Below are 13,871 nucleotides of genomic sequence, written 5' to 3' on the forward strand. Positions count from 1 at the left end.
TTTCCCCTCTCCCTGTTCATTTCAGCTGTGCACTCAGAGAGCCAATCAGAGTAGATATGTTTTAAAGGATTCAGTGATACAACACAAAGCTGTACCTTTGGGAATGTAACTAGAACTTTTTTTTTTAATGTCCAAACCCATAAACGTTCCTAAAAACTCTCTCAGAGAATTCTCAAGTGTCTATGTCTCATTTTCTAAACATGCTTATGTTCTTCTTTAGGCATAAGCTACCACGATGAAATCAAAGAAGCCCTTACTCAAATGTGTAAGTAATGCCTCTTTTCTGTTTTTCATGCATAAGATTCAGTCCTGCGGCAATATTATCAGCTAAGTGGGAATCCATTCGATAGCTTGGAAACTCGTCAACATTTATAACATGATTTCTATAGGAAACAGCCAATCTACAGCAACACAGCCTGTTTTTAAGTAGGAGACTACCTGATCGATCTATATAAAGGAGGTTATAGTACTGATATGTGAGAGCTAAGGCAGGTTGCTGGGATGTCTGATGGTGAAGATGTGTCTGAGAACACTTCCACTTTGGTGGGGAGAAAAAATGCGGATAGTTTAGGAGCCAAGTGGGGGAGGGTCTTAAACATATATGACAGGCTCGGATCTGATTACCTGAAGAAACCTCAGGCTTGTGAGCCAGCACATTTAATTTTTTCATGAAGCTTCAGGAAGAAGACCCTTGACATAGCAGTAGAGACTAAAGGCAGGGAGGTCAGCGATTCAGGCTCTCGGTGGGAAGTGGAGAGAAAGTGCTAGAAAGTGCTAGAACCAAGCAACAGAGAGGAGGGAAAATTAAGTTGCACCTGGCACCAAAATTAGTCCAGGAGGCATTGGGGCAGGGTGGGGGAAGGGGAGAGGAAAATAAAGGACATAAAATAGCATCTCCAAAGCTGTCAAGACTACAGTGTCTCAAAGCTGAATATTATTGATGAAGGTGAGAAACAGGCACAAAGTGAAGACAGAGAGAAAATGCATTTAAGATTAGGTCTTGTAAGAAAATCATAGCAGAGGTTTCCCTGGGATTAGGGGAAAGAAGTCAAACTGGAGGAACAAGATTTCTCGAGCCCCATACTGGGTATAAGAGCCCCAAGCTGGGTATTTCCCAAAAGTATGATATTTATCTGGGAACTGTAGAACTCAAGCGGCCCACATAATAAAATCTTAGCTGGAAAATGGCAAGAATTCCTCAGCTAAGAGGGATTTTACTATACTGAAGCAATGTACATTTGCGTTCACATTGTAATTTAACACTCCACCTGCTTTCAAAGATGCCATCCACTCTCATTCTCACCAGGAGGGCTAACTGTTAGCTCTTTTTTCAAGAATCAGAACCTTGCTCAGAGAAAAGATGTGATCTGCCCAAGGATCCAGAGAAGCCAGCTATGGAGCAAAAAAATAGAACCCAAGTTCTCAACTCCCACTCTCTTAGGCAGAAATCCTGTTCTTTACTCTTGGCAGAAAAGTATAGCTCACTATGCCAGAGCCTGAAGTGTGCATACACATAACTTCTGTAAAATGCTTTTCCCCAGTAACTTCTAATATGTTTTCAAAAGTCTTTTACCTTTATTGTTGATAAATACAACAAATGGATTCCAACACTCCCACTTTAAATTCTTTTCTGCTCTCTGCCCTTGATATTTAGCACTAAATGGGCTATCACCAAATACTCCCATGCACCAGAGGACTTTAAAACAGCACCTTCAGCATGAAGCTAACAATCTCCAGTGCCATCACCATCATCACTCCCAACTAACTAAACTGAAATTTTTCTCTACTGAGTTTACCCAGAGTTTAGCAACAGCTGTACTACAATAAGTAGTATTTACAGATTACCTATGCTGAGAAAGCACTTTACAAGTATTCTTTCATTTAATCTCCATAACAACTCTTTGAGATTGGTACTTCTGGTATTCTCATTTAACACAAAAGATAACCAAAGCCCAGAAGGATCAAGAAACCTGCCCCAAATCACACAGCTACTAAGCAGCAGAGCTTAGATTCATACTCATCAAGTCTAATTCCAGAGCCCTCTCTCACCCACCTCCCTATTCTTACAGAGCTCACAGGATTCATTTTTTCAACATCTATGACAAAATCAATTCATTGGGAAAGCTGGAAGATAATATAAGCTATATACATGCAAAAGACTTTAAAGTTATGTAAAACGTAGATATACCCCAGGAAAGAAAATCAACTAGATGTAATCAAAATACACATGAAACATCTAACTCGTACATTCCTTAGAAGATTTACTGAAGAAGACAAACTAAACCAAACCAATTTACCTCGGAAATAAGAGGGGAAAGTGGGGAGTTATATAGAGGTAAGGGCTGAATAACATTGAAATAGTTCTAAATTTAGGAACAAATGAGCACTCTGGAAACCACAAAGTAATAAAGTAAAAGGAACTCATGCCCACTGAAGTGACAATGGCTTTGAAGAAAAGAAAATATACTAGTAGAGCAATATTCTAGCACATTTGGAAAAGATGTTAGGAGACTTTTGCTGTTTTCCAGGTAGAATTTGATGAAACCTATTTTGCAGATTATAAATTACATGACTTTCACTGGGAAAACCAGGCCCAGATTCATCGTGTCCTCTCACAGTACAGAGTTCTCCAAACCCTGCTTAAGAGTCTTACAAAGAGTCTTATTCTTCTACCCACATGATACTATGGACAAACGCTTTTCCAAACCCAGAAAGCCTTCACCAACGCACTGGAATGATCAGCTAGATTGAAGAGGTCCATTGGGCTAGGCAAAAGTCTAATTACAGAATATTTAAAAATACATATCACTACTTCTAAATATGCACCAAATGTTATGTATCACTGTGCAATAAACCATCCTGAAACACAGTGGCTTAAAATAACAAGATCTATTCTCTCTCGTGATTCTATGGGATGGCAATCTGGGCAGTTCTTCTGATCTCACCTGGCATCACTCATATGACTAAGTCACTGCATGGCTCAAGGAAACTGGAGAGGACAACATAATCTCACCCACATGTCTGGCATTTTGTGCCAGCTGTCAGCTAGGTGCCCTACTTCTCCTCCATGTGGGCACTCATCCTCCAGTAGGCTGGACCCTTCACAGCATGGTGGTTTCAGGGTCTTAAAAGAACAAAGGCAAGGGCTTCCCTTGTGGCGCAGTGGTTGAGAATCCGCCTGCCGATGCAGGGGACACAGGTTCGTGCCCCGGTCCGGGAAGATCCCGCATGCCCTGGAGCGGCTGGGCCCGTGAGCCATGGCCGCTGAGCCTGCACGTTCGGAGCGTATGCTCCGCAACGGGAAAGGCCACAACAGTGAGAGGCCCGCGTACCACAAAAAAACAAAAGTAAACAAAAAAAAAGGACAAAGGCAAGAGGTGCAAGGTCTCTTAAGGACCAGGCTCCAGAATTCAAAGAACACTGTATTGGTCAAGAGCCCAGCCCAGATTCAAGGGGGAAGAGAGAACAAACAGCTTCCATCTCTTTACTGGAGGAACAGCCATGGCACCTAAAAAAGGGGCGGGGACGTGGCTTACATACCAGTATGTTAGAATTCCTAATAAATAAAATCTGGAAAGTTAGTGGAAAAACTACATCTCACAGCAGGTCTTTATTACATAAAATGTCACAAAAGTTGGGAGAGATGTATATTTTAAAGAATTATGTTCCCAAATCAAAATTTCAAAATCGATATTGTCATCTGGTCTAATCTCCAGCCAGTTTGAGAAATCCTTTTACAATAACCTACCTGACTACTTCCAGCAACACTGCAAGGCAGGTAAACTCTGTTTCTAAGAAGTTCTTATTGTTATCATCTTTTTTTTTCTTAAACTGAGTCAAAATCTGCCCCTCTATTTCTAAAAAACGTTCTGCTACTAGTCCTATTGTATCTGCAGCAACTAAAAGCACAGAGGCCGGAGAGTATGATAGTTTAGAGGATGGCTCTGGAGTCAGACCCAGCTTTGCTACTTTCTAGCTGTGTGACCCAGTACAAGTTGCATGACCTCACTGTGCCTCAATGTCCTTACTTATGAAATAGAGATAATAATAACCCTCAGAGAGTTGCTGTGAGGATTAAACGGGTTTACAAAGAGATAGAATATTACCTGGCCATAATAAGCTCTAAAATGCTCATTCTTGTTGTGTTTAATATTACTGCTATTATTAAGTATACTGAAAGGCTTAATTATTCTTGCCAATCCTACTCCTTCAAATATTCAGAGATAATGAATGCTCCCCGCTCCATCCCAAGCCCTCTGCCAGGACAAACCCCCATGCTTCCTTCAACCATTTCAGTGGCTTGCTTCCCAGACCCTTTCCCATTCTGTCAGTTGTCTCTTTATAGTATAGGTATCTAAAGCTGAACCCCAAATTCCAGCTGTGGCAGAGCAAGAGTAGGACAAGACCATCGTTTCTCTTCTTCCGAACTATACTTCAAATAGTGAAATCTTAGACTCATTCCTGCATTTGACAAATATCAGTGAGCTCCTACTGAAGATCAGGAACTGCACTATTTGGGAAGGCAAAATATAAAGATTCCATCTGTAGGATCCCCCAAATAGAGCTACCCCAGAAACGTCCATGCCCTAATCCCTGAACATGTAAAAATATGTTACCTTACATGGCAAAGGGACTTTGCAGATGTGATTAAGTTAAAGATCTTGAGATGAGGACATTATCCCTGATTATCTATGTGGGCCCATGTAGTCACAAGGGTCATTCTAAGAGGGAAGAAGGAGGGTCAGAGACAGAGAGGAGATATGATATGGAAGCAGAGGTTAGAGTGATAACGCTTTGAGGATGGAGGAAGGGGCCAAGAACAAAGGAATGGTAGAGGCAGAGAACAGCAGCAACGAAGAAAGACACCACTCCTCTGCCTCGCCCCCCCCAGCACTCCAAGCCTCCAGAAGGAATGCAGCCCTGCCACCCCATTGTGGACTTCTGATCCCCAGAACTGTAGGTAATCAATTTCTGTTGTTTGAAGCCACTAAGTTTGTGGTCATTTTTTACAGAAACTAATATGCTACCCCTGCCCTCAATCAGTTCATGGCCTAGTGGAAGGAAAGTACCTAATTAAAAGGATTTATATAAAACATCAGAATATTTTAATCTAATTGATATAAACTTTAAAAACTTAAATTGTAAGAAAATGAAACCTGAAAACAAAATTTTGCATTCAGTTCTCAACTTAGCATTTTTTTGGCTTCTGTCTCACACTGATATCAATCTTAATATCAAACATAACTCTTAAGTCCTTTTATATGAACTGCCCTTAAGCCAGATCTCTGCTGTTAAAGATTGGCAGAAAAGGAGTCAGATTTTTTTTTTTTTTTTTTTTTTTTTTTTTTTTTTTTTTTTGTGGTATGCGGGCCTCTCACTGTCGTGGCCTCTCCCGTTGCGGAGCACAGGCTCTGGACACGCAGGCTCAGCGGCCATGGCTCACGGGCCCAGCCGCTCCGCGGCATGTGGGATCTTCCCGGACCGGGGCACGAACCCGTGACCCCTGCATCGGCAGGCGGATTCTCAACCTCTGCGCCACCAGGGAAGCCCAGGAGTCAGATTTATAAACCCCTAGTTCAGAAAAGCTACTGATGTGATATTGTATCCTTTCCCCAGAAAATTCTCAACCTATTTTAAGCCTGTTTAATCACCAAGAATCATGTCCACCACATCTTACACTCCCCAGATTAGGGCCATCTGAATGAATCAAATTTTTTAATAATAGATTTTAAGTAAACTTTGTATTAAAGTATGCTTAGATAAAGAAAAAAAATGTAAGGCTTTCAAAAAGCAGACTCATGCCAGGAATTACTGCTCAGATAAAAAACCGAATGCCCCTTCTGTTCTTTCCTTATAGCTCCACTAAAGGTGACCACTAGCCTGACTCCTAACGCCCTAGTTTATTTAGTTTTGCCCATTTTCGGACTTCAAAAAAAAAAAAAAAAAAAAAAAAAACGGAATCACATAGCACTTACTCTTGCTGTGTCTACCTTCTTTTTGCTTCGCTTTATATTTGTGAGGCTCAACCATGTTGTGTATAAAGCAATAATTTGTTCATTCTTATTACTGTGGAGTATTCCATTGTATAAGCAATTTACTTAGGCTTTTGTCCATTCTACTATTGATGAACCCATGGGTTGTTTCCAACTTGGGGCTATTAGGAAATAGTACTGCTCTGCATATTCTTTTACATGTCTTTTGGTACAAATACACCTGTCTTACTGCTTAGTGTTTATCAAAGAATGATAGACACTAAACAGTAAGCTAGGTCATAGGGGATGTGTATGTCCATCTTTAGTAAATGATACTGCAAAACAATTTCCAAAAGTTACACTAATTTTCATAACAATCAGCAATGTATGAGAAGTTCAGTTTTCCATATCCTAACAAATACTCAGCATTGACAGGTTTTTTGGTTTGTTTTGAACCACTCTGTTGAGTATAGTGATATCCCATTGTAGTTTTAATTTGCATTTCCCTAATTACTAATGAGGTTAACCACTTTTTCATATGTTTATTGGGAATCTGGAAATCTTTTGGGGAAGTGACTTGCCCGTTTTTCTACTGGGCTTTTTCTCAATGATTTGTAAAAATTATTTCTACATTCTGGGTATGAGTTCTTTATTGGCTATAACTATCACAAATACCTTCACCCATTCTGTAGCCTGCCTTTTCACTCTCTTTATGGAATCTTTAGATGAACCGTAGCTCTTACCAATATTTTCCTTTTTATCTACTGCTTTTATTGTCCTAGTCAATAAACCTGTCATAAAGGTGTTTTACTTTGCTTTCTTCCAGAAGCTTTCTTGTTTCAGATTTTACATTTAGATGTATGATGTATCTTGATTAATTTTTGTGTATGGGGTGAGGTAGATGACCAAAATCCATCTTGTCCATTTGCAATATCCAGCTGGCCCAGCATCATTTACTGAAAAGGCTGTCCTTTCTCCAGAGCACTGCAGTGCCACTTCTGTCATAAATCAAGAGACCTCATACATGTGAGCCTGTTTATGGATTCTCTACTCAGTTCCACGGTCTGTCTAGCCCTGTGCCAACACCATGCTGACAAACTATGTACAGTACTATCTATTAGCTTAAGTTTTCCAATTTTGTTCTTTTACTTAGATTGTCTAGAATTTCCAAATAAATTTTAAAATTGGCTTACTATTTTTGGAAAAAATCTGCTGGGATTTTGATTGGAATTATACTGAATCCACACATTTATTTGTAGAGCAATGACTTACCCTTCATTATTTTAAAACTTCAAATTCTCTCAATAATGTTTTAGTTTGCAAAGAATTTTTTATCACAAATGGGTGTTGAAGTTTATCAAGTAGTTTTTCTCCTTTATTCTGTGACTGTGGTTAAATTATTTATTGGTTTTCTAATGTTAGACAAAGTTTACATTCCTGGAATAAATCCAACTTGGTCATGGTTTAGTATCCTATAAACATAGGTATAGGTCGCTAGATTTGATTTACCAATACCCATTTTAGGGCTTCTGCATCTTTTCTGTGAGAGTCTGGACTATAGTTTCTTGTAATCTTCTTATCAAGCTTTAGTAACAAGGTTATGCTGGCCTTATAAAAGCAGTCAGGGAGTATTCCTTCTTTTTCATTTTTTTAAATGTTTGTAATATTGCACTAGTGACACCATCTGGGCCTGGAAATTCTGCTATGAAAAGATTTTTAATTACATATGTAATTTCTTTATAGATATGGAACTACACAGATTTTCTAGTTCTTATGTCTTATGAGATATTTTACTGAAAAAACTTGTCCATTTCATCTGAATTTTCAAATGTATCACCATAAAATTGTTCATAATAACATCTGAAGATTTTTTAAATGTCTGTAGGATATGTAGTGATAACTCCTCTTTTCTTCCCTGACACTGGTAATACCATACACCATTGGAGGGAAGGAAGGGAAGATGGTCATGCATTATATGACACAAATAAATCCACTATCACTGGAATATTCTTCAGCAGAATTACGCACAGAAGGAGCAAGAGAGGTAGAGCATATAAACAATCCAGCAATTCTCTCTCAACAGCTTTTATCACTAGAAACAACTGTGCACCTGCAGAAAAGGAGACACGGACTGAAGGAGAAGGAAACAGCCATTAGTAATGCTGTAGGGTGGCCAGCAAGAACGTGGAGGAAGAAAAACCACCACTAGTTGGGTTTGTAACCTAGATACCCAGCCCTCCACCCACAAGATGTCCATAGGCAGAATTCAGGAGGCCATGAACTTAAATTTCTTTTCTCATATGTCTGTATCTTCACGAACCTCTCACTGAAATTCAGGATTTCATTTGATTGTAAGTGTGAAGAGCAAATCACACTAGTAAGAGCATTTCTGGTGACTGTCACCAGTAAGTGTTACAAATTCTGTCATACTACAGTGCAGCTGTTGCAAATACTGCAAAACATCATTTACATGGGCATCACTACTTTGAAATTCTGAGACTTACCTGATACAGCACTGAATTTTGTCACTTAATGCACGAATCAAGAAAAATAATACTATTATAAATGTTGGGGTTTTTACACTATTTTGATCACTGTTTCAATATAATTTGTAACTCTATGTATTTTTAAATGCCTTTTAAAAATTGGCTTCCCCAGACTCCAAAGAAGTCCATGGCACAAAAAAAAGGATAAGGAACCCCTACAAAGAATCAAGGGTCTCACCCAAGCCATGGAACTCCCAGGCAACAGTTAAGGAGCACTTCCCTTGGGCCAGGCCCTGGCCTGGAAGAAGACACACAGATGAGTAAGGCTCACCCTGGCTAGTTCCTGACATTACCTTCAGAGTTCCCACCAACATCTAGCCACCCACAAAAATGACTGCTCTCTCTAAAGATTTGGCCTTCACTCTAAGTTAGTCTATATATCTTACTTCCCAAGGAGGAGGCAAAGTAAACAGCAGATAAAGCGTAGGTTTTGACCCAGAAAGAGGAGTGCAAAACCCGATCCCAACACTTACTTTTTGTGGCTCTGGCATCTCTTCTAAGTATTCCTTTCTTCTGCTGTGAAAAGGGCTAACACTAGGTATCCTTCCCAGTTATTACAAGGTTTAAAAATAATGGATTTAAAGCACCTGACAAGCACATCGTCCCCATCACTATTAGCTGAATCTTTCAAGTCAGAACTGACTGTTCCTATCCAACACTTAATCACAGTTAGGGGTTGCCACTGAGAAAGGAGGGAGACAAATTATAAGAAAGGCGGAACATGAAGAATGAAAGGGGAAAAAAAATCATACTTATTCTTCAAATTCCGTTATAAAAACCACCCCCTCCTCAGGAAAGCCTTCCCTCTCCTCTCCTTGTGTTCCCATAGCACTTACCACATGGAAGTAAACGCCTAGCTGTGCGAATGAATGAAGGAGGAATACAAATCAGAAAGGGACAGAAACAGTGAGTCGCACCCCCATATAATGTAAACCACCGAGGATACCAACTGGCTAGCCTGACTGTCCTGATCCAAGAGCCACGAAGTAATGAAGCAGCACATTTCTTACCACCAGTACTATCCATCCTAGTACCTCTCCCGCCCACTTTGTAGGGATTGAGAGGAGGAGGGCCTTTCCACATCAAGCCTGATGCCATCTAAAGGCCACACGTATAAGAAAAGAGGGAAACTGAGTCCGGAGAGTAGAAAGCAAAAGAAGTCTCTAACTTTGGGGGTCACTGGAGCCGCAGCAGTCAGGCAGGCGCACTTCTAAGATCGCCAAGGGGACCGGCGTCCACACTTCCAGCAACAGTGCCAGAAACTGGGGACGAAGCCAAGGAAGGGGGACGCTGGCATGGGCGTGAGCGGACTCGGCCCGCCGAGGAGAACGCAGCCTTGACCCGGGCGCACGCCCCCCCCGACCCCACCCCCGCGCCTTTGTCTCCGCTCCTCTGCCCCGCCCTCGGGCGCGCACTGCAGGAACGGGAATTGGAAACAGAAAGCGTATGGCGAGTTTCTTTTTCTCAACCGAGTCAATCGAAGCAGAAAGTCAACACCTAACTTCCCGAGAACCCACTACGGTCACCAGCTACCACCCTCCGGGCTGTCCCGGGTGGCGGCGGCGTTGGTGACGCTCACGCGCGCCCCGAGTTCCCAACAACCCTCTCCGCACCTCCGAGTCGGCGGCGGCGGCAGCGGCGGCGACAGGCTTCCCGGGAAACCGCCCTCTTCCCCGGGAGCGGTGGTTGGAGGACCAGACCCGCGCGCGTCCTCGGAGCACGTACCCGCCGCCGCCGTGCCCGCGCGCGCCGCTCCAGGCCGCCGGGCTCGCAAGCAGGCGGCGCCCCGGGAGCGGTGGCGAGCAGGCCGCGCGGCTAGAGGGGACCCGCGGGAGGACTGCCCGCCACTCCGCTCCCGGAGCGCCTGGCGCCGGCCCGCGGAGCCCCAGCCCCCGCTCACCCTTGGGCCCCGGTGCCTGCGCCCAGCAGCGCACGGACCTATCCACCTCTGTTTAATTGCAGGCCTGAGGCTGCAGGTTTGGGAGCGGAAGTCACCTGAAGTCCAGTCCCAGTGGTCCCCACGTACGTTTTGTACGCGAAAGGAGGTAGCTCGGTGGGGTGGAAAGAGGGCGGGCCTTCTCGCTCGGCCGGCTTCTGGAGATTGTTGTGTGAATTGAGCCCCTGTGAGCCTCCTTGTCCTTCTCTGTAAAGCGGAAATAAGCTTCCCGGCTTTCCTGGATAATTAGAGTGAAGACCAAATGGGATGAACTTCATGAACTGTAAAGCAGCTTACAAAGATGATCAGCACTGCAAAATGTATATCAGTGATTTTAAATAGGTCGTAAAAGAGTGGAAGATCTGAAGCTGCCTTGGACCGTGACTTTATGCCAGGTGTTACTCAGAGGCCTCCAACGCCAAGGCTGCCAGAGTTCCACAGACTTACCTGGGCAGGAGAATCACCTGGGCTCTTGTTGAAACCGCTGGCACCTGGATCCCTTTTCATCAGACTCCCCAGGGGAGGAGTGTTTCAGGTGGTTCTGTGGTCAGGTAAACGTGGACAACTCTGCGTTCGGCAGCAGGAAAACACAGAGGCTGTGCTCGAAGTTTATTCTAGAAGTCATTGAAATAGTTCAGGGGATGATTTTTCTGATCGCGAAATTCTCTGGGAAACCAGAGTATAAACTCTCTGAGGACAGGAGCTATCTCCTCGTTCAGCTCCCACCACCCGCAGCCCCAGCACACAGTACAGGATGGTGTTAAGTAAGCAGGTGTAAATAAACTAGTCCCAAGTAGGAGTGCCAGATGTAGCAAATAAAAATACAGGATGCCCAGCTAACATTGAATCTAGTCTCAGATGAACAATGAATACTATTTTTTAGTATCCGTTTGGCCCATGCAATATTGGGGACATATTGATGCTTTTTTAAAAAAGTATTTGTTGTTTATCTGAAATTCAAATTTAATTGGGCATCCTGTATTTGATCTGGCAACCCTCACCTGAAGGGTTTGGCAAAGGGAGGGACAGAGTAAGAACTCTCACTACTCAGGTAGTGTCAGACTCAGGGACAGGCGTAAGATAACGCCTGTGTTTTTTCTAAAGGACACTATTGGACAATAATGTAGGTTCACCGTCATTTACATTTAACCCCTTTCTGCACACACAACATATTCACTGGAAAACACAAAATAAGGGCAGATTCCATCATAGGTAAATTAGAAACATCAATTAAATAAAAAATAGTCAAAATTGAAATGTAAGTGATAGACTGGGGAAAGTATTTGCAGGAACTATGATACAAAGTATTATTGTTTATTATATATAAATTAATACAATTAATAAGAAAACATTAGAATCCAATTGTAGATGAGCAAGACACATGAATAAACAATCTGCTAAAAAAAAAACCTAGGCTATACAATAAGGAAACAAACATATTGAAAGAATCTCAAAGAAGTGGAAAGTAAAATAAGAACACAATTTTTCCCAAAAATAGTTGACAAAAATTAATAAATGACATTAAAGGCTGGCGAGGGTGCTGTGTGATAGCACTTACACACTTTTTAGGTAGGTAAGCGATTTGGCAATATCAAAACCCTTACAATTATGAAAACCCTTGATGTTTAAACCTTTTGATTTTGAATTTTGTTTATGGGAATAAATCCAAAGGAGATAATCCATAATGTAGAAAATGCTCTTTACAAAGATTTCAATTTTAATTTATATCATTTTAATTTATACCATAATAAGGAAAATATAGTATAATGCACCAAAATATACTATAACTGGGGGGATATCCTGAAAATTCCCTAATTTTCCAAAAATAAAAAAGTGGAAATTAAACTAAAACATATACTGTCATCTGTTATACTTGCAGCCACTTAAAATAATGGTTACTATTCAGATGTAATATGATCATAAATAATTTTTTTTTTTTTTTTTTTGTACGCGGGCCCGTCACTGTTGTGGCGTCTCCCGTTGCGGAGCACAGGCTCCGGACGCTCAGGCTCAGCGGCCATGGCTCACGGGCCCAGCCGCTCCGCGGCATGTGGGATCTTCCCGGACCGGGGCACGAACCCGTGTCCCCTGCACCAGCAGGCGGACTCTCAACCACTGCGCCACCAGGGAAGCCCACTAAATATTTTTTTAAACTTGTGCATGGAAAAATAATTGAAAAGGAAATAAGGTTAAATTTGGGTGGTGGGACTTTATTCTTAATTTTTCCACATTTTTATTAAGCACAAATTAATTTTATAACAGAAAAATCTTAAGGTGATACACCCTAAAAAACAAAGGACTTTTCTTATGTCAGTTTTACAAACTCTAGAATCTCACCTTTGCACAATCATGTATTAAATGCTGAAACTATCTAAACAGTAAAACTCCTTAAAACATTTTCCCTAAATATAAACACCTTAGCCAACTCTGCAGGCTGTCTGTTAACCTAGGGTCTATCTTAGCAAATTGTTCTATGTTGAATTTATCAGCTTAGTCGTCACATAACCATGCCATAATTAAAGTGCCTTAAATATTTTTAATTCAGCAAATTTATATACAGCCTTGGGTTTTACATTCTAAAAGGGGACAAGCTTAATAGCATCGAGTTTTTAAAAATTTTGTAGTAAAATACACATAACACAACATTTACCATCATAACCATTGTTAGGTGTACAGTTCAGCAGTGTTAAGTATATTCACGTTGTTGTACCACTCCAGACTCTTTACATCTTGCAGCACTGAAACTCTGTACCCATTAAAAAGTAACTCCTCACTATGCTAGTCCCTGGCAACCACCATTCTACTTTCTGTCTCTATGAATTTGACTACTCCAGGCCACTTATATAAGTGGAATCATACAACAGTTGTCCTTTTGTGAGTGGCTTATTTCACTTAGCATAATGACCTCAAAGCTTAGCCTGCTGTAGCATGTGCCAGAATTTCCTTCCTTTTTAAAAGCTGAATAATATTCCTTTGTATCTATATACAATCTTTATCCATTCACCTGTCAGTAGACACTTGCTTAGCTTCTACCTTTTGGCTATGCTGAATAATGCTGCTGTGAACATGGGTATATAAATACCTCTTCCAGACTCTGCTTCCAATTCTTCTGGGTATATACCCAGAAGTGGAATTGTTGGATCATATAGTAATTCTATTTTTTAATTTTTGGAGGAACAGCCATACAGTTTTCCATAGCCTGTTTTCCATAGCTGCACCATTTTACATTCCAAGCAACATGCACAAGGATTCCAATTTCTCTACATCCTCACTTTATCTTGAAATTCATTTGTTTTTTGCCGTTGTTTTGTGTTGTTTATTTGTTTGTTCTGATAACAGCCTTCCTAATAGGTATGAAGTGATAAATCATTGTGATTTTGATTTGTATTTCTCTAATGATTAGTGATGCTGACCATT

At 41.3% G+C, this 13,871-nt stretch overlaps 1 protein-coding gene across 3 annotated transcripts in view; it reads right to left on the reverse strand.

The window, feature by feature from the left end:
* Positions 1-10,605, reverse strand: part of HHAT (hedgehog acyltransferase) — a 363,561-nt gene extending 352,956 nt beyond the window's left edge. The window contains exon 1 of one of the 3 annotated variants that reach the window (XM_067032206.1): positions 10,514-10,605. The gene's annotated coding sequence lies outside the window, so the exon portion shown is untranslated. Of the gene's footprint in view, positions 1-10,131; positions 10,293-10,513 lie in introns of those variants that run through there. The other 2 variants (XM_067032195.1, XM_067032200.1) reach the window with 2 other exon arrangements.
* Between the last annotated feature and the right edge of the window lie 3,266 nt (positions 10,606-13,871).

Source organism: Kogia breviceps, chromosome 1 (genome assembly GCF_026419965.1).
Source record: "Kogia breviceps isolate mKogBre1 chromosome 1, mKogBre1 haplotype 1, whole genome shotgun sequence".
Classification (NCBI taxonomy): domain Eukaryota; kingdom Metazoa; phylum Chordata; class Mammalia; order Artiodactyla; family Physeteridae; genus Kogia; species Kogia breviceps.